Source organism: Bos indicus, chromosome 1 (assembly GCF_029378745.1).
Source record: "Bos indicus isolate NIAB-ARS_2022 breed Sahiwal x Tharparkar chromosome 1, NIAB-ARS_B.indTharparkar_mat_pri_1.0, whole genome shotgun sequence".
Classification (NCBI taxonomy): Eukaryota; Metazoa; Chordata; class Mammalia; order Artiodactyla; family Bovidae; genus Bos; species Bos indicus.
Window position 1 is genome coordinate 155,381,570 of NC_091760.1, and position 22,359 is coordinate 155,403,928.

Sequence of the window (22,359 nt, forward strand, 5' to 3'; positions counted from 1 at the left end):
ACTATTTGTCTAGTTCCTGATTCTGTGGGTTGGCCAGCGGTTGGGCTCCGCTGAGTATTCTGACTTCAGCCTGACTTCTTGATCTGCCATCCTCTGAGGTCACCTGGCTGCTTTTGCTGACCTTGAATATATCATCTCACTTCCCTGAGGCCTCAGCTGGGATCGACCCCTGGACTCAGTTGTGTTCCATGTAATCACGATCCAGCGAGCGATCCCAGGCTTGCTCACACAGCGGGATCAGCATCCCAGGAAAAGAAACGAGCAGGGCTCCTTGAGTCCTAGACTTAGGCCTGAAGCATCTGCCCCTCCCACCATGCGCTATTGGCCAGTCCAAACTCACGTGGTGGGGAGGGAGGAGAGTCTACCTCTTCTTGGGAGGAAATGCTAAGTCAGTTACAAACAGCGAGGACCTGAGAGGAATGAATAGTTGTGGCTCCTTCTGCAGTTAATCCCAGACGACATGATTTAACACAGAGTCGTCTTCCTCCACACCACAGAACGCTGCTACACAGAGAGGTGTCTCTTATATCACTGACGCTGGATTCTCGCCTCAGTTTTACAGCTCAGCATCTGGGTGGCTCTGCGCTTCAGTTTCTTGTCTGTAGAGTGAGGCTTGAAATAGGCCCCACCTCACAGAGTCATTGTGAGCATTTATTGAATTATTATGCATGATGATCTTCGGCCTGAAATGCTCAAAAACTGCATATTCTTATCATCAAGACTATGTTGCTTTGTAACCATTACTTATGCTCATGCTTTTTTCTCTGTTAGAGCTTAGAACCATTGAGGGAAGGACTTTCTTGCATTTAATCTTTCATCAAAGGTTATTGAGCATCATGATATGCCAGGAACTAGGAGCTGGGGAGTAACTGTCCCCAGTAGGATAGAAGCCAGTCACTATTTTTTTTTTTAGTACTACATGTTTTCATACTGATATCTTACTTCCTTAAACTCCTACCTCCATCTTTGTTTTTGTTTTTATTTTTTTAATAATTTACTGTTGTTTAAATCTTTGGAATATTTTCAGACATCTTTGGTGATCTCTTTTACATATATCCACTGGTTATCCTGTGCACACCTCTTTTTGTTACTCCAACATGATAAGGTATCAATCTTTTTTAATCGATCTTATCAGGCTTTGACTTTTTCCCTGTATTTTTCCAGGGATTTTGTTTATTCCCTTTGTTTCTGAGTTGGTGGTAGAAATTGAATGTCTTAAAGAGCACATCTCATGTTTACTTAGACAGGTGGCTACATGACTCGTGTGTTCCTTCCCCGTAAGTGGGGGTTATGAGTACCCAGATCTATTGGGTAGACTGTCTGTAATTTCAGCACTTGGCAGCTAGAATTCCTCACTTGCCACTTGTGAATAATGCTAACACCTTTACTTGTCTGTATGGTGGTGAAAGTGAAAGTTGCTCAGTTGTATCCGACTCTTTGAGACCCCATGGACTATACAGTCCATGGAATTCTCTAGGCCAGAATACTGGAGTGAGTAGCCTTTCCCTTCTCCAGGGCATCTTCCCAACCCAGGGATCAAACCCAGGTCTCCTGCACTGCGGGCAGGTTCTTTTTCAGCTGAGCAACAAGGGAAGCCCAAGAATACTGGAGTGGGTAGCCTATGGCTTCTCCAGCATTCTTCCCAACCCAGGAACTGAACCAGGATCTTCTGCATTGCAGGCGGATTCTTTACCAACTGAGCTATCAAGGAAGCCTGTATGGTGGTAGTGAAAAGCAAATTAAAGAATAGAAACAATAGATTGGTATTTCTCCAAAAAAGATATACAGATGGCCAATGTGCATATGAGAAGATGTTCAAAATTCCTAATTACTAGAGAAATGCAAATCAAAACTACAATGAGGTACCAGTTTATACCAGCCAGAACGACCAGCATTTAAAAATCTACAAGTAATAAGTGCTGAAGAGGGTGTGGAGAAAAGGGAGCTCTCCTGTACTGTTGGTGGGAATCTCTCCTGTGCTGTTGGTGGGAATGCAAATCGCTGCAGCGACCATGGAAAATAGTATAGAGGTTCCTTAAAAAGCTAAAAGTAAAGTTGCCATGGGAGCCACCAACCTCTTTCCTGGGCATATATTCAGACACAACTGTAACTCAAAAAGATACACACACCCTTATGTTCATAGCAGCACGATTCACAATAGCCACCTCATAGAAGTAACCTAAATGTCCGTCAACAGATAAATGGATAAAGCGCCTAAAGAACAATAGACAGAGGTTCCTAACATCATACAGGAGGCAGTGACCAAAATTATATCCAAGAAAAAGAAACGCAAAAAGGCAAAATGGTTGTCTGAGGAGGACTTACAAATAGCTGAGAAGTGAAGTGAAGAGAAGTGAAAGGCAAAGGAGAAAAGGAGAGATACACACATTTGAATGCAGAGTTCCAAAGAATAGCAAGGAGAGATAAGAAATCCTTCCTCGGTGATCAGTGCAAAGAAATAGAGGAAAACAATAGAATGGAAAAGGCTAGAGATCTCTTTAAGAAAATTAGAGATACCAAGGGAATATTTCATGCAAAGATGGGCTCGATAGAGGACAGAAATGGTATGGACCTAACAGAAGCAGAAGATATTAAGAAGAGGTGGCAAGAATACACAGAAGAACTATACAAAAAAGATCTTCACGACCCAGATGATCATGATGGTGTGATCACTGACCTAGAGCCAGACATCCTGGAATGTGAAGTCAAGTGGGCCTTAGAAAGCATTACTACGAACAAAGCTAGTGGAGGTGATGGAGTTCCAGCTGAACTATTTCAAATCCTGAAAGATGATGCTGTGAAAGTGCTGCCCTCAATATGTCAGCAAATTGGGAAAACTCAGCAGTGGCCACAGGACTGGAAATGACCAGCTTTCATTACAATCCCAAAGAAGGGCAATGCCAAAGAATGTTCAAAATATCACACAATTGCACTCATCTCACATACTAGTAAAGTAACGCTCAAAATTCTCCAAGCCAGGCTTCAGTGGTACATGAACCAAGAACTTACAGATGTACAGGCTAGATCTAGAAAAGGCAGAGGAACCAGAGATCAAATTGCCAACATCCACTGGATCATAGGGAAAACAAGGGAGTTCTAGAAAAACATCTACTTCTGCTTCATTGACTATGCTAAAGCCTTTGACTGTGTGGATCACAATGAACCAGAAAATTCTTGAAGAGATGAAAATACCAGACCACCTTGCCTGCCTCCTGAGAAACCTGTATGCAGGTCAAGAAGCAACTGTTAGAATTGGACAAGGAACTACAGACTGGTTCAAAACCAGGAAAGGAGTACATCAAGGTTGTATGTTGTCAACCTGCTTATTTAGCTTATATGCAGAGTACATCATGTGAAATGTCAGGCTGGATGAACCACAAGCTAAAATCAAGATTGCCAGGAGAAATATCAATAACCTCAGACATACAGATGACACCACCCTTATGGCAGAAAGTGAAGAACTAAAGAGCCTCTTGATGAAAGTGAAAGAGGAGAGTGAAAAAGCTGGCTTAAAACTCAACATTCAAAAAATGAAGATCATGGCATCCAGTCCCATCACTTCATGGAAAGTAGATGGGGAAGCAATGGAAACAGTGATAGACTTTATTTTTGGGGGCTCCAAAATCACTGTGGACAGTGACCACAACCATGAAATTAAGAGATGCTTGCTCCTTGCAAAGAAAGCTATGACAAACATAGACGGTGTTATTTAAAAGCAGAGACATCACTTTGCCAACCAATATCTGTCTAGTCAAAGCTATGGATTTTCCAGTAATCATATATGGATGTTAGAGTTGGACCATAAAGAAAATTGAGCACTGAAGAATTGATGCTTTCAAACTGTGGTGCTGGAGAAAAGTCCTGAGAGTCCCTTGGACAGCAATGAGATCAAACCAGTCAATCCTAAGGGAAATCAGTCCTGAATATTCATTGGAAGGACTGATGCTGAAGCTGAAACTTCAATATGTTGGCCACCTGATGCAAAGAGCTGACTCATTGGAAAAGACCCTGATGCTGGGAAAGATTGAAGGCAGGAGGAGAAGGGGAAGACAGAGGATGAGATGGTTGGATGGCATCACCAACTCAATGGACATGAGTTTGAGCAAGCTCCAGGAGATAGTGAAGGACAGGGAAATCTGTCATGCTGCAGTCCATGGGGTGGCAAAGAGTTCGGCACAACTCAGTGACAGAACAGCAACATCCACACCCACCCACCCACACACACACACACCCATACAGAGTGGCATACTACTTAACCATAAAAAAGAATGAAGTAATGCCATTTGCAACAACACTGATAACATAGAGATTATCATACTAAGTGAATCAGACAAAGACCATTTGGTATCACTTATATGTGAAATAATATGACGCCAGCGAACTTCTCTATGAAACAGAAAGAGACCCACTGACACAGAGAACAGACTTGCGGTTGCCGTGGGGAGGGGGCCTGGAGCAGGGAGGACTGGGCGTTCGGGATTAATGGATGCAATCTGTTATATACATGTGGATAAACACGAAGGTTTCACTGTATTAGCACAGGGAACTATATTCTGTATCCTGTGATAAATCACAATGAAAAAGAATATGAGAAAGAATATACATATGTATAACTGAGTCACTTTGCTGTACAGCAGAAATTAATACGACATTATAAAACAACCATATGGACACGCTAAGTCCCTTCAGTAGTGTCAGACTTTGCGACCCTACAGTCTACAGCCCGCCAGACTCCTCTGCCCAGGGGATTCTCTGGGCAAGAATACTAGAGCAGGTTGCCATGCCCTCCTCCAGGCAATCTTCCCAACCCAGGGATCAAACCCGCATCTACTGGGGCTCCTGCATTGCAGGCAGATTCTTTATCACTGAACCACTGGGGAAGCCCATGTATGAGTGAATAGCTTTGCTGTACAGTAGAAACAACCATATTTCAATAAAATTAAAAAATAGAAATAAGTTTAGAAAATGTTTTAACAGTATCTGTAATGGGAGTGAGGTCATGTTTAATAAGAAGCAAAGGTAGCCAGACCCCTGGAGGGAAAGAAATTCGCTAAGACCCAAGAAATTCTAGGTACCAAAAGGAAGTTGTATTGGTCTAAAGATTTTTGAAAAGTAAGGGTTTTGTTTAACATTTTGCTTAATATAAAGGCTCCCTATCTTTTTCATCTTTCCCACCCCGCCCCTACGTCTTGAATTTAAATCAAGGTTGAACACAGAAGCTTGTGTATGATGCACAATTGCTGTTGTAGTAACTAACTATAAAATGCCTCACGCACTTCATTTCTGTAAGTGCAATGTGCCCGGCTTCACTTTTATTTTACTCTATTAGGTATACAGCCCATTTGCCAGGGTGAGTTATCTCCTCTTAGAGTTTCGTTATATACCTGGTCTATTTTGTAAACAGAATTTCCATTAAAAATGAATTACTTTTTCTTAGAGCTTATTGATGGGGCTGACACATTGCTAAACTTCTTTTCTGAGCCAAGATTTGTCACCTTGATCAAAAGTTGGCAAAACGACTTTGTGATCATCCGAAAGGTACAAGGGGTGTGTGTCCTTCAAAAGGTTTTCTTTGCAGCACACTTGGCTTGATTTTTGTCTTTAAAGCAATTAACCAGCAGGAACAAAGAAACAGCCACTCTACACTCTGATTCCTCATATAGTCTTGGCATTCACCAGAAACACTTCTCTTCATTTAGAAAGAAGTGTTCTTCTGACAGACAGTCTGGAACCCAGCGTACATGCACGCATACAATGAGTCTAGAGTTGGATTGTGGAAGCACGAGACCCCAGACAGTAAGCTAAAGATGTGATATCCGATGCTTGGCAGCAAGATTACGTCGTAAGTCTTCCAAAATCCAGCCCATGATACCAGCAGGCACGCATTGCTGCTATTAGTAGTCACTCCCCAATATTTCCAAAAAAGGAGGGAAGAGAAAAGCATTGGTTTGATGAGATCATCTGCTCCTTTCAATTTACCAATGAAAAGTTGTTAACAAGGTTTTCTTTCTCTGATTATGAAATTGATACGTGCTTATTATATGAAAGAGAAAAATCTGAAAATATAGAAAATTAGCTGTGAGGATAGAATTGGGAAGAATTTCGGATGCTAGCCCAACCAACTCTGGTTGGTTGTTTTAATTTCTGAATTTAGATATAGATTGTGGGTTCAAATTTGTTAACTATTTGGGGCACACAGGGGGAGTAAGAGCAGGTAATTTCTATGACCTCTGGGGAAACAAAGGGATTTCTTGGTGGAGTATTTGTCCCCTTGTTCTGAACAATATTCTAAGCTTCATTTTTTGTGAAATTCCCCACACAAACCCACCTCCCCTCAGTTGCTCAAAATGGAACCGACATGAGGAGAGAGAGGCCTTGTAAGATAAGCACCAAAGAAGGTCAGAGCTCCAGGAAGCATCTGGAAGGTTTGTTTTCAGAGAAGTGAGAGAGGTCAAGATCAGCGGGGCTTGGGCTGAATGTGATGATTTGCAGGAGAGAAGAAAACCTTTTTATGTTGAATGTGGAGCATCAGCAAATCATGAGTGCTTTTCTGGAACAGCGTAAAGCTGTGTGAAGTGGAGGGCAGGTCTATAAAGAAGAGCCTTGTGGGAAACAAGGAAAGAAAGACATCTTTGTAAATGTGCTCCTCGTAAAAAGAGGACGTACTACGCAATAATGACGATTCACCAATGGATGAGAGAAGGTCATGGCCCAACCCTCCGCTGGAGGTTCCCCCATGCCATCCCTCCTTGCCTGCCCACCCACCCACCCCCAGGAGGCAGGAGGGGAGAACAGGGTGGGAAGGACAGTGCACAGATCACAGGCAGCCCATCACCCCACAAGGTGGGGCTTAAAGAGAGAAGTCCAGAGACACCACTGCATGGACAGAGGGGCTAGGAACCACAGAGGCTAGAAGTGTGCTCACTGTCTGCCTGGGCCCTTTTCAGGGCTTGGGAGAAAGCAGATTTCTATACGCATCTGCACATGTTTCTCTCTATGTGTTACTAAGTTCCACAAAGTGTTTTTTGATCCTGGTTGGCTGTGTTACTATCAAAACAGGGTTTATTCTTATACCAACAGTGCCAAAGTGATAGTAATAATAATAATAATAGCAATAAGAGCAGCAAGTAATAGTACTATTACTAATAGTACTATTACTATTATATTAATTATATTACATTATATTATATATAATAATGTAATATTATAATATATATAATATAATATAATGTTATATTACTATTACTATAATATTACTATTATTATAATAGTAAAATTACTATTAATATTAGTAATAGTAATATCACTATTACCCCACATCCAAGGAGTGGCGGCTGTGCTGGCGAGGAGGGCCGAGAAGAACTACTCCACATTCAAGGTCAGGAGGGGCAGCTGTGAGGAGATACCCCTCGTCCGAGGTACGAGAAACCCAAGTAAGATGGTAGGTGTTGTGAGAGGGTATCAGAGGGCAGACACACTGAAACCATAATCACAGAAAACTAGCCAATCTAATCACACTAGGACCACAGCCTTGTCTAACTCAATGAAACTAAGCCATGCTGTGTGGGGCCACCCAAGACAGATGGGTCATGGTGGAGAGGTCTGACAGAATGTGGTCCACTGGATAAGGCAATGGCAAACCACTTCAGTATTCTTGCCTTGAGAACCCCATGAACAGGATGAAAAGGCAAAATGATAGGATACTGAAAGGGGAACTCCCTGGGTTGGTAGGTGCCCAATATGTTACTGGAGATGAGTGGAGAAATAACTCCAGAAAGAATGAAGGGATGGAGCCAAAGCAAAAACTATACCCAGATGTGGATGCGACTGGTGATAGAAGCAAGGTCCGATGCTGTTAAAGAGCAATATTGCATAGGAACCTGGAATGTCAGTCCATGAATCAAGGCAAATTGGAAGTGGTCAAACAGGAGATGGCAAGAGTGAACGTCAACATTCTAGGAATCAGCGAACTAAAATGGACTGGAATGGGTGAATTTAACTCAGATGACCATTATATCTACTACTGCGGGCAGGAATCGCTCAGAAGAAATGGAGTAGCCATCATGGTCAACAAAAGAGTCCGAAATGCAGTACTTGGATGCAATCTCAAAAACGATAGAATGATCTCTGTTCGTTTCCAAGGCAAACCATTCAATATCATGGTGAGTGAGTAATCCAAGCCTATGCCCCAACCAGTAAAGCTGAAGAAGCTGAAGTTGAATGGTTCTATGAAGACCTACAAGACCTTTTAGAACTAACACCCCAAAAAGATGTCCTTTTCATTATAGGGGACAGGAATGCCAAAGTAGGAAGTCAAGAAACACCTGGAGTAACAGGCACATTTGGCCTTGGAATACGGAATGAAGCAGGGCAAAGACTAATAAAGGGCAAAGGGCAAAGGCTAATAAAGGGTAAAGGGCAAAGACTAAAGAGTTTTGCCAAGAAAATGCACTGGTCATAGCAAACACCCTCTTCCAACCACACAAGAGAAGACTCTACACATGGACATCACCAGATGGTCAACACCGAAATCAGATTGATTATATTCTTTGCAGCCAAAGATGGAGAAGCTCTATACAGTCAGCAAAAACAAGACCAGGAGCTGACTGTGGCTCAGACCATGAGCTCCTTATTGCCAAATTCAGACTGAAATTGAAGAAAGTGGGGAAAACCACTAGACCATTCAGGTATGACCTAAATCAAATCCCTTATGATTATACAGCGGAAGTGAGAAATAGACTTAAGGGACTAGATCTGATAGATAGAGTGCCTGATGAACTATTGACAGAGGTTTGTAACACTGTACAGGAGACAGGGATCAAGACCATCCCCACAGAAAAGAAATGCAAAAAAGCAAAATGGCTGTCTGGGGAGGCCTTACAAATAGCTGTGAAAAGAAGAGAAGTGAAAAGCAAAGGAAAAAAGGAAAGATATAAGCATCTGAATGCAGAGTTCCAAAGAATAACAAGGAGAGATAAGAAAGCCTTCCTCAGCGGTCAATGCAAAGAAATAGAGGAAAACAACTGAATGGGAAAGACTAGAGATCTCTTCAAGAAGATGAGAGATACCAAGGGAACATTTCATGCAAAGATGGGCTCGATAAAGGACAGGAATCATATGGACCTAACAGAAGCAGAAGATTTTAATTTATTAAAGAAGAGGTGACAAGAATACACAGAAGAACTATACAAAAAAGATCTTCATGACTCAGATAATCACGATTGTGTGATCACTGACCTAGAGCCAGACATCCTGGAATGTGAAGTCAAGTGGGCCTTAGAAAGCATCACTATGAACAAAGCTAGTGGAGGTGATAGAATTCCAGTTAAGCTATTTCAAATCCTGAAAGATGATGCTGTGAAAGTGCTGCACTCAGTATGCCAGCAAATTTGGAAAACTCAGCAGTGGCCACAGGACTGGAAAAGGTCACTGCCAAAGAATGCTCAAACTACCACACAATTGCACTCATCTCACACGCTAGTAAAGTAATGCTCAAAATTCTCCAAGCCAGGCTTCAGCAATATGTGAACCGTGAACTTCCTGATGTTCAAGCTGGTTTTAGAAAAGGCAGAGGAACCAGAGACCAAATTGCCAACATCCACTGGATCATGGAAAAAGCAAGAGAGTTCCAGAAAGTTCCAGAAAAACATCTATTTCTGCTTTATTGACTATGCCAAAGCCTTTGACTGTGTGGATCACAATAAACTGTGGGAAATTCTCAAAGAGATGGGAATACCAGACCACCTGACCTGCCTCTTGAGAAACCTGTATGCAGGTCAGGAAGCAACAGTTAGAACTGAACATGGAACAACAGACTGGTTCCAAATAGGAAAAGGAGTTCATCAAGGCCGTATATTGTCACCTTGCTTATTTAACTTCTATGCAGAGTACATCATGAGAAACGCTGGGCTGGAAGAAGCACAAGCTGGAACCAGATTGCCAGATTGTCAGATATGCAGATGACACCACCCTTATGGCAGAAAGTGAAGAGGAACTAAAAAGCCTCTTGATGAAAGTCAAAGAGGAGAGTGAAAAAGTTGGCTTAAAGCTCAACGTTCAGAAACCTAAGATCATGGCATCTGGTCCAATAACTTCATGGAAAATAGATGGGGAAACAGTGTCAGACTTTTTATTTTGGGGGGCTCCAAAATCACTGCAGATGGTGATTGCAGCCATGAAATTAAAAGACGCTTACTCCTTGGAAGAAAAGTTATGACCAACTTAGATAGCATATTGAAAAACAGATATTACTTTGCCAACAAAGGTCCATCTAGTCAATCCTATGGTTTTTACAGTGGTCATGTATGGATTTGAGAGTTGGACTGTGAAGAAGGCTGAGCACCAAAGAACTGATGCTTTTGAACTGTGGTGTTAAAGAAGACTCTTGAGAGTCCCTTGGACTGCAAGGAGATCCAACCAGTCCATCCTAAAGGAGATCAGTCCTGGGTGTTCATTGGTAGGACTGATATTGAAGCTGAAACTCTAATATTTTGGCCACCTGATGCTAACAGCTGACTCTTTGGAAAAGTCCCTAATGCTGGGAAAGATTGAGGGCAGGCATAGAAGGGGATGACAGAGGATGAGATGGCTGGATGGCACCACTGACTTCATGGACACGAGTTTGAGTGAACTCTGAGAGTTGGTGATGGATAGGGAGGCCTGGAGTGCTGTGATTCATGGGGTCACAAAGAGTCAGACACGACTGAGTGACTGAACTGAACTGACTGAGTAATATTACTAATATTAGGGAAAGAAAAGTGAAGTCGTTCAGTTGTGTCTGACTCTTTATGACCCCATGGACTGTAACCCTCCAGGCTCCTCTGTCCATGGGATTTTCCAGGCAAGAGAACTGGAATGGGTTGTCATGCCCTCCTCCAGGGGATCTTCCCAACCCAGGGATTGAACCCAGGTCACCTGCACTGCAGGCAGACGCTTTACTGTCTGAGCCACTAGGGAAGCTGTAATATTAGGGAGGGATGTCTCAAACATTACAGTGCTCTGCACACGTGACTTCATTTCATCCTAACCCATCGCTGTGAGGTAGGTGCTACTGTACTGATTTTACTGGTGAGGAGACTGAAGCCTGAAGAGGTCCCCTAAATGGCCCCATGGCATTGGGGAGATGGGGCAAGTCCATGGAGCTGAATTCCAGCAATTTCACTCCAGACCCTGCAGCCACTGCCCCCCCGGAAGTAAACATTGAGTCCTTACTGTGGGTCTCCTGCTCCCTGATGGTTCTAAGTGTTTCGTGTGTGCCCTCTCATCTGCTGCTGCAGAGCTGGTGAGGTGACGCCCGCATGGCACCCACGTTCTCGGTGCAGGACTGAGGCTTCTTCAGCTTCAGGGACTCACCTGTGTCAGGGGAGCGAGTCAGATTTTCCTCCTGCTGCTGTGGAGCCCCTGGAGCCGCGGCATCAGCACCCTGAATCCGTGTTCTATGTTGTCTTCTTAAGTCTTTTTATTTGTGTGTCGGAAAGTCTTCTGGAAAAGAAAAAAATTTCCTTTGTTTATTTTTCTTCTTTTTTTTTTTTGAAAAACAAAGCCATGACTCTATCATACCACTTATTTTCATTTTCAAAAAAATGTACCTCTTTTGGGTTGCAAGAGGAAAAGATTTGTTGGGTGACAGGCTTATTAAAAACCCGCACACTTTAAAAAAAATGGGGTACAGTTGCTTTATCATGTATAATTAGTTTCTGATACACAGTGAAGTGATTCAGCTCTGCGTATCCATGTCACCCTTCCCTCTTGGACCTCCTCCAGCCGCCCCCCCATCCCACCCATCTGGGTCATCACGGAGCACGGAGCTGAGCTCCCTGTGATGCACACCAGCTTCCCACCAGCTGTCTGCTTTGCACAGGCGGTGTGTATGCTTCAGTCCAGTCTCTCAGTTTCCCCCCTTCCCTTCCCCACCCCCGTGCCCATGCATCCATCCTCTGTGTCTCTATTCCTGCCCTGCAAATAGGGTCATCTGGACCACTTATGTGGCCCACATATGCTAGATTCCACATGTGTGTGCTAACGCGTGATATTTGAAGCCCCCCACTGTTGAGGAGATGGGGGCCCCTGAACACCCTCATGCTGTTCCTGTGGGTACAGACTGGGAGCATACTAAATTTCGCTATTTGGTACTTGACAGTGACCACTGCTTAATGCTTTTTAGGCGTGTTAGAACACCCGCAGCGCCTCTAAATTGTGTAGGAGTACTCCTTGGGGAGAAATGTCTTTCTGACCCCAGCTTGCAATCAATTAACACCATGAAGCATGGGAATTTATAGCCCTTACTTTTTATTTTCTCAGCGAGGGAGAATCTGGAAGACACGGATGCTGTAATGGAGTCAAGCGATGTGATTTGGTCTGCTGGTCCACAGATCTCTGCCTGACCCACGCTGTAAGGTCAGCACCAAGCCTCGCTGTTTCAACCATCCCCCACAATCCCCGAGGTGAGTGCGGTGAGGCTTTGTTGTTGTTTTTTTGTTTTTCTTTTTTAAACAAACTTCCAGCGTCTAACTTTTTAATTCTTGCCATCACACCAGCTGGCTCGTAATTAACTGCTGGCATCATCAATATCTCGTCAAAGTTAATGAGTTTTTAACATAATTTTTAACTGCTCTGAAGAGGTTACAGAATTAAAAGAACAAGAATAATGTATATATTTATTCACAGGCAAACAGAAGGATGAAAGATACAAATCCAGCTCTGAGGCCGCTGGGCAAGGAACTGGAGACAGCTTCCTGCCTTTCTAGTGAAGCCGGTGGTCAAGGGCGAAGGGCTTTACATGCCTGGGTGGCCTCCTCACACTATTTGTACTTGCAGTGGAACTGACATTTACCTTTATTTGAAGGTATCTTTAAGCTGAACAGCAATTCAGATGCAGAGATAAATGCTTAGTATTGATTTTCCCCCCTCTGACTTTGGCCCTCAGAGATTTCACTTCGTCAGGGTTCCATTGCTCAGCTCACTGCAGTCAGTCCTGGAGCCAGGGCCATCCCTTCCCCCCATCCGCCCATCTCCCACTTCCACTCCTCCCCACCTCCTCCTGCCTTTTCACTTCCTCCCTCCCTTCTTCCCTTCCTTTTTATCCCTATTTCCCCCTCCCAAGTCTCTTGCCCACCCACCATCAACCCTTTTTCAATGAATTGATGTGTCTTTTCCTTTGTATATGTTCTTACGCAATGTGTGTTGTTTTTGAACAAGTGTTTTTAATTTACACAAATAGGACATGGGTTTTTAATTAACACAATAGTATTGTGTTATAGGGGTTTCCCTGGTGGCTTAGATGGTAAAAAATTTGTCTGCAATGCAGGAGACCTGGGTTCGATCCCTGGGTTGAGAATATCCCCTGGAGGAGGGCATGGCGACCCACTCCAGTATTCTTGCCTGGAGACTCCCCATGGACAGAGGAGCCCGGCGGGCTGCAGTCCATGGGGTCGCAGAGTCAGACACGCCTGAGCGACTAAGCAGCCGCACATTGTGTTACAGATCTGATTTTCTTTTTTACTGTTTTTAATCTTTCCATGTGGCTTTGCATATGTCTGCCTGTTCATTCTAATGGCTGCATAATATTCCACGCTGAACAAATGCATCTCCTGGTGTTGGACGCAGAATGGCTTCCGGCTTCTCCCCACCACCGTAAGCGATGCCGTCATCAGTATTTTCATGCAGACTCCCTACTGACCTGTGTGGAGAATTCCCTGGAACATTCCCAGGACCTGGGATGCTCAGTCCTAGGGTATGGCTGAACTTCACTTGACTACACAGCTATGTGGCTCTCTGATGAGCCGAGAACGCTGCCTGGGGATTCCTGTAGCCACACGTTACTCAAATCTGTCCTTATCCTGGTGTTTATTTACTGATGTATATGGAAGTGTAGTTGAGTCACAGTGTTGCGTTAGTTTCAGTGGACAACCCAGTGATTCAGTGTTTTGTATATAAGTGATCCAGAAAATATATATGTGTATGTATTTTCTTGATTATTCTCCTTTACAGGTTATTACAAGATATCGAATATAGTTACCTGTGCTATAAGGACTACTATAAGAACAAGTAGGTGCTTGTTGATGATTTTATATTATATAAAGTGGCATGTATATGTTAATTCTAAAGTCTTAATTTATCCCTCCCCTCCCCCTTTGGTAATCATAAGTTTGCTTTTTATGTCTTTGAGTCTATTTTTGTTTTGTAAATAAGTTCATTTGTATCATTTTTTAAGATTGCACATAATAAATGATATCATGATATTTGTCTGTCTGACTTCACTTAGTATGATCATCTCTAGTTCCAACCATGTTGCTACAAGCGGCATTATTTCATTGTTTATGGCTGAGTAGTTTCCACTGTATGTACCATATTTTGTTTATCCATTCATCTGTCAATGGACCTTGGGTTTGCTTCCATGTCTTGGCTATTGTAAACAGTGCTGCTATGAACATTGGAAAAGTGAAAGTGAAGTCGCTCAGTCGTGTCCGACTCTTCGTGACCCCATGGACTGTTGCCCACCAGGCTCCTCCATCCATGGAATTTTCCAGGCAAGAGTACTGGAGTGGGTTGCCATTTCCTTATCCAGGAGATCTTCCCAACACAGGGATTGAACCCAGGTCTCCCGCATTGTAGGCAGACACTTTACTGTCTGAGCCACCAGGGAAGTCTATGAACATTGGGGATGCATGTATCTTTTCAAATTAGAATTTTTGTATTTTCTGAATATATGCTCAGGAGTGGGATTGCAGGATCATAGGGTAGCTCTATTTTCAGTTTTTTGAGAAACCTTCATACTGTTCTCCATGGTTGCTGCACCAATTTACGTTCCCTCCTGGTTTTTGATTTTTATCAATCAAATGATATAAAGTGACATCATAGTTTGCTTTTCTCTTGTTATTAATTGGTTTGAACTCTTTATGTGTTTCTCAGAATTTGTGTTTTCATTTTTAGTGATTGCTTATTTATAGCTTTTGCCCATATTCTCTATTGAGGTTCATGAAGTTTTCTTGTTGACTTGTATGAGCATTCACTTTTCCTCTTTCTCTTTCTTTTTAAAATGTGTTCTACATACTAGTTCCTTGACAGTTTTGGGCATGGTACTATCTTCTCCCAATGTCACATGTCTGTTAATTTTGTCCTCTATTTCCTTCCTTGCACTGATTGCCTTAATTTTGGTGGAGTTTAATTTTGTCTTGATAGTTTGTGCTTTGGGGATTCTGTTTAAGACAGTCTTCCTCACCATTAAATCTTTTTTTTTTTTTTTCCTCACCATTAAATCTTAAAGATGTTCTCTGACTTTTAAAATCTGCTCCTTCCACCATTTATTCAGCTTACACGTGGTGTGAGGTAAGGATCCAGTTTTATTTTTCTGCATATAATAAACCAGTTTCCCAACTTCTCGTATTATAACATCTAACTTTCCCCCATGGATTTGGGTTGTACAAACACATTTCCTTTTATATGTGAGTCTCACTCTGAGCTATCCATTCTCTCCCATAGGCGTACTCGTTTATTCTTGTACCACTTCATGGTACTTTCCATTACTGTGCTTTTACTATATATCTTAATATTTGGGAGGGTAGCACCATCCTTGTATTTTCTCTTCAGTTTCAGGGTTGACTTAGCTGTTCATTAGTTTATTCATATAAATTTTAAGAATAATAACTGAAAGTGCATTTGGGAAAAATTGACATCTTTTTGAAGTAAACATCCTATTCAAGAGGATTAACATTCTCTTGTTTCACTTTTATCTTTTAGGAGCTTCAGTATAATTACATGCTCTCCTGTAGATGTCTCATGTGTTCATTTTTAGTGTAATTTCTGACCCTTGTCTTTTCATGAACCTTTCTTGCCTTTCCCAACAGCACAAGCTGGATCCACTGGAATGAGGTCAGGCCATGTGGTTTTGTTCCAGCCAGTTGTTTCCCAAAGCAGTTTCCAGTCTGATGGTGAACTGGCTGGGAAAACTCATCTGGGTGCTTTGATAAAAATTAAAATGAATGGACTCCAACCCTGCAGAGATTTCAATTTGACTGGTTTGAATGGACTTGGGAACATGGATTTTTCTAGTTCTCAGATGATTCTGATGGGCAGCCATATTTGGAAACCATTATTCATTGCACTAAAAGATGATTTTAACTTTTTATGATTCTTCCCTCTTCCCTTCCATTTGAGAGAGTATCCTGAGAAAAGATAACTCCGAGATAAGAAGGAATTATGAACCAACACTGGTAATTAGAAATACAGATCATCACAAATTTATTGTACATTTTTTACCTTTAACGTCTTAGGTCAAAGGTATGCTAGATACTCTCTGAATACTTTTAAAAACAAATTAATTCAAACAATTTAGGATAACTCCACAATACACAATTTATTTTTTTCAAAGCAAATAAACAAAATATGGCCATTATAACTTCAATGATAACTTCTAGATGGCTAGCGAATTGAAGTCTATATCTGTTGTGAGATGAAAATCTTGCTTTCTGTGAAAATCCTGCTTTCTACCATAATAGTACAATGAGTATTTTATGTCCTACTGGATGAAGTCTATAGAAATGAATTTCATCAATGACAAATCAACAAGGATAAGGCTGTCGTATCTTTGAGGAACAAGTGGGCAACAGGGAAGATGGATGGTCAGGTGGAAGTGTATAATTATCTATTCTAGCTATCCTAGAACTTTAATAAATGAGCTCTTAAATGTCATTTAGAAAAAGGTGGATCAATTGCTCAGCTACTTGTTCACCAGATCTATCATATTTTATAGGGGCATGTTAAAGACTTCGTTGATGCAACAAAAGTCTATTTCATGATGGAATTTAAGGCAGTAAGTCTTCAAGGGCCTAAAACAGTAAACAGAGCTTCTGAAACTCGTGTCATAATAGATGGAGATTACACTGAGCTGTGTTCTACTGGTCCTAAAAGCATTTATGAATTTGCCTTCAAATGTTTGGAGGATTGTTCATCTCTCCCAAAAACAACTGAAGCTTGGAAGGTAAAACTGAAACAAAGCCCAAGACTCTATGAGCACCCTTTAATTCAGCGAAAGTCTTCTCATGGTTAAGTCATTGTCCTGGCTTCATTTTCATTGCTTGGAATGAAACCTTACTTTATAGTTGTTGTATGACCCCCTCAAATTTATTCAGCCGGTCAAATTCACAGTTGTGGCTGAAATTCACAGTTGATGGGCTTCCTGGAAATGGAAAGTGATCACATAGGAAAATTTCAAACTAAACTTTTGTTGGGAACTTTTTAAGACAAAAAGTAGTGTACTAATAATTCTAGAGAAGAGGGATTAAGCGTCTTTTAAAGAATCTTATAGGACTTATTGTTCAGCCCCTACCTGCCCAAGAATACAGTGGTGGAAGAGACATAAGTATATCTCAGCAATGTGATATATAAGTGTGTGTGTGTGTGTGTGTGTGTGTGTGTGTGTGTGTATCACAATACCTGAGGCTTCTGTAGTGTTTACTATTTCCAAGTTTTGAGCCACTTGTGAGCCATTATCATCAATATCTAACATTTCTTTTCTATTTGTGAACTGCAAAACGTGTCTTAAAAGTAATTTTCACAATTGAGTCTTCTTATTACTCTGTGAAGTATGTATTATTAATCCTATTTTACAGATGGGAGGATTTGGCCAAGGGAGGAACCAGTGAATCTATCTTTAACTCAGGTTTGCTGACTCTAAATTTCATCAAAACCCTTAGCCTGACTGATAAAATACTTTCCCTTCCATTGGTATGTCTATATTTCACATTTAAGAAGTAGAGAGCAGGGCTCACCAAACTTTCAGTAAAGGGCCAGAGAGCAAGCATTTCAGGCTTTGTGGGCCGTAGGGTTGCAACTCTCTGACCACTCCTTGCTTCTGCTTTTTGCCTTTTGCAGTGTGAAAGCTGCTCAATCAGTTTTCCATGGCTGTGTCTGTCTGTGTTCTGATAAAACTTGATTTTGTGAAGCTAGGCTGGCCAGACTCAGCCCAGTGGGTGGAGCTTGTTGACACCAAGTTCAGAGTAATGAACCTTCAAAGAGAGAAAGTACTGATGTGTGGGACTCAGCCGTGTTTCAGAATCCTAACTCTGCACACATCACTCACTAGGGCTGTTGTCCTGATTTCACGGAAGGGCTACACTCCACACCGAATCATTAAGCTCCCCAGCTGTCACACCTAAACTTCCTTCTCTTTTCTCCCAGCAGCTGTTGCCTTCTCCTCAGCTCAGCCTTCCGTCTTGTCTCTGACTGCAGACTTCTTTCTGAAATCTCTCTTGGCCTCCCCTGCTGTTCCAACTCCTCCACCTGCTGACGCCTTCCCAAGGGGTCTTCCTGCCTGTTTCTTGCAGGAGGGCCCAGTTCTCCAGCAGCACCCTCATTTGCATCCTCACTCATCACCTTCTCTCAGCCCTATGAGAAAGTGAAAGTGAAGGCGCTCAGTCATTTCTCTTTGTGACCCCACGGACTGTGGCCCACCAGGCTCCTCCGTCTATGGAATTTTCCAGGCAAGAGTACTGGAGTGGGTTGCCATTTCCTTCTCCAGGGGATCTTCCCAACTCAGGGATTGAACTCATGTCTCCTGCATTGCAGGCAGACGCTTTACCCTCTGAGCCACCAGGGAAGCCCAAAGCACTATGAGGGAATCTGGAAATTGATGTTCCTTTGCAGCTGAAAGAAAGGGTGATCATTAACACGAATCAAGGTTTTCCCCGCTTAATACAGGTAAAGCCACCCTAGAACTTGGCACAGAGCAAATGCCTAGGAAATGACTGTCACTTTTACATTGGGAGCCTGGTAAGGACTATTGGAGGCTGTCAAATGCTCTGCAAATGTAAGCTCTTGTCCAGTCCTGTTGCAGGAAGAGGGACCCCTTCCAGGACCTGAGAGCGGGCTCTTGTCCAACACTCAGAAGTGAGTTGTCCGAGGAGACACGTGTGCTCACAAAGCAGGAGACCTTATTGGCAGGGGCACCCGGGAGAGAGCAGCAGGGTGAGGGACCCGGGAGGACTGCTCTGCACGTGGCTTGTGGTCCCGGGTTTATGGTGAGGGGATTCGTTTCTGGGTGGTCTCTGGTCAGTTATTCTGACCCCGGGTCCTTCCTGGTGGCATCACTCAGACAAGCTGGATTCCAGTGAGGAGGATTCTGGGAGGACATATGGACTGGCGTCTTCTCTCTCCTTTTGACCCTTCCTGAGTTCTTCCAGTTGATGGTGACTCGTTAGTTCCATGTTCCTTACCAGGACCTCCTGTTGTAAAACAGCTTGTGCAGATGGTCACTGTGGTGCTTGGCCAGGGTGAGTGGTCAGTCGGTGTTTCTCCTGAAAGTATTATGGTGATTAAGATGGCAGAAGCTTTTGCACAGCCCGGAAAGCTCAGAGGCTTTGGGTTTAGGACTTAATGGGGGTGATGCTTTCATGGTTACTCGCGGGGTTCTGAGTATAAACTCTACTTTCAGACTATGCTAGTTGCTCTGTGGAAAACTTTGCTGGTTGCATTAATTCAAATGCATCGGCATTTTTGCTTAAAGACTGTCGCTTGAAGAAAAGGGTCTTATTCAAGTTGACAGCAGATCTTATTTTATAGGACCTGCTTCTAGGAGCTCCATGCTTGCAATCCCGAGGAATAAAGAACCTCAAATATGTTTCCAGCCAGCCAGTCACTTGCAGAGCAAGACTTTGTGAATTGCATTGAAAAACCTGATGTTAAGATTTTATCCTATTTTTTATAGACTTAAAATAACAATATCACAATATTTTAAAACAAGCTGTCTTGTGCAATGAATACCACAATGTAAGTCACTTTAGCATATTTTCCAATCATTTTCAAAGCATTCCCTCATTCTGGCTCATTCACTCCAGCAAACACTTTTCAACAGCCTGTCACATGTTGTTGTTCAGTCACCAAGTTGTGTCTGAGTCTTTGTGACCCCATGGGCTGCAGCACGCCAGGCTTCTCTGTCCCTCACTGTCTCCTGGAGTTTGCCTAAGTTCACGTCCATTGCCCTGGTGATGCCATCCAACCATCTCATCCTCTGTTGCCCTCTTCTTCTTCTGCCTTCAATCTTTCCCAACATCAGCGTCTTCTCCAATGAGTCAGCTGTTCGCATCAAGTGGCCAAAGTGTTAGAGTTTCAGCTTTACCATCAGTCCTTCTGGTGTGTATTCAGGGTTGACTTCCTTTATGATTGACTGGTTTAATCTCCTTGCAGTCCAAGGGACTCCCAGGCATTTTCTCCAGCATCAAGCTCGAAAGCATCCATTTTTTTGGCGTTCTGCCATATTTGTGGTCCAACTCTCACATCTGCACATGCCTACTGGAAAGACCGCAGCTCTGACTATGTAGATCTTTGTTGGCAAAGTGATGTCCTTGCTTTTTAACACACTGTCTAGGTTTGTCATAGCTTTCCTGCCAAGAAGCAATCATCCTGTACTCTCGTGGCTGCAGTCAGCATGCACAGTGATTCTGGAGCCCAAGAAGAGGAAATCTGGCACCGCTTTCACCTTTTCCCCTTCTATTTGCCATAAAGTGATGGGGCCGGATGCCATGATCTTAGTTTTTTTAATATTTTGTTTTAATCTGACTTTTTCAAGTACCAGACAGTAATTTCACTCTCTTAAGAAGTGCAGCCCACTGACAGAGACATCGTGCCACAAAGGTCCTCAACAGAAGCGCCTACAGGATGACTCTACAAGATGGAGTGTTTCTGTGGCTGTGAGGGTGTTGGATCTTCATGGAGGGTGTCATTGTTTCAAAACAATTTTGAGGTGGTTTACAGAGTGTATCTAATAAGATAGAAACTAAGTAGTGAGGAAATTGGGACTAAGAAAAAAAATAAGAGTAGGAAAAGTCCATTGAACTACATGTAAATTTAGTGAACAGAACCCATCTCATAAAACATACACATATTGGAAATGAGTTATAAACTTGGCTTTAAGCTTCCTACCAGTCAGAGCAAAGAGGAAACAATGATCCTTTCCATGGTTAGAGGATCTGGAAGACAAAAGAGATGAACTCTATTCCTAGTGAACATTTCTGAGAGAAATGTATATTGTGGGTTTTCCTAATTGACGCCTAGTCCCCACTGTCCCTATGTGACTCCCCAAATAAGTCTCCTTTAGGGTGTTTCTTTTTTAAAAAAAATCTTAGTTCCCTGACCAGTGATGAAACACAGGCCCCTGCTGTGGAAGCCTGGAGTCCTAATCACTGGATTGCCAGGAAAGTCTCTAGGGTGTTTCTTATACCTTTCTTCAAATGTCAAAGCAGAAGTCACCAAAGACACTTGAAATCATGCCAAAACTGTGTCTCCTGAGTAATTCTCATCTTCTGCTTACTCCATGTATCAGGTGCACAGCATCTAGAAGAATACGCATTCTGAGTAACTTCTAGGAGATACTCCAAGTCTCTTATTTTTCTCAGTTGATCTTTTGTGAGTAAAGTGCATCAGAAAATTTGAGTTTATACTGACCAACTCTGAAGGAAACTGCTTTAAACTGGCAGAGGCTGAGTAGTCTTTAGTTGGCAAATCGACTTCTCTTTCACCTGTGCTGTGGACTGAATGTTTGTTCCATCTCAGTTCAGCTCAGTTCAGTCGCTCAGTCCTGTCTGACTCTTTGCGACCCCAGGGATAGCAGCACGCCAGGCCTCCCTGTCCATCACCAACCCCCGGAGCTTACTCAAACTCATGTCCATCGAGTCGGTGATGCCATCCAACCATCTCATCCTCTGTTGTTTTAACCCTACCACCCCTTTGATATGTAGAAGTCCTAATCCCCAAAGTGTCAGCATTTGGAGGTGATTAGGTTATGAGGGTGGAGGGTGGAGTCAGCTTGGCGGGATTAGCGCCCTTAGAAGAGGAGACTGAGAGGCCTCCTCCGCCCTTCCCTCCCTTCCTCCTCCTCCCTCCCCTCCCCTCCCTTCCTCCTGCTCCCATCTGAAGATACACCCAGGAGGCAGGTGTCCACAAGCCAGGAGGTGCTTGCTCACTGGACACTGGATCTGCCAGGGTTTTGACTTTGGATTCCCAGCCTCCAGAAATGTAAGAAATAAATGTTTATTAAGTCAACCAATCTATGATATTTTTGATATAACAACATGAACTAAGACATTCACCTAATACTGTCATGGTAATGGAGTGAAGGAGACCATGAGGAAATCAAGGTCGGAAAGAGAGAAACGGAAAGTAACAGTTTTAGGATATCTTAGAGTATGCAATCGTGGCTTTGCTACATCTGTATGTAAACACCTGTCTTCCAGGCCCTCAATGATTTTCATTAGCGTTGGCTCCCATTTCTTGAGCAGTGATGTAACCCCCTTCAAGGAGCAGAAGAGGAGGGGTTGACATTGGGCACAGTGGTATGGCGATAACTCAGTAGACACGTATATTAGT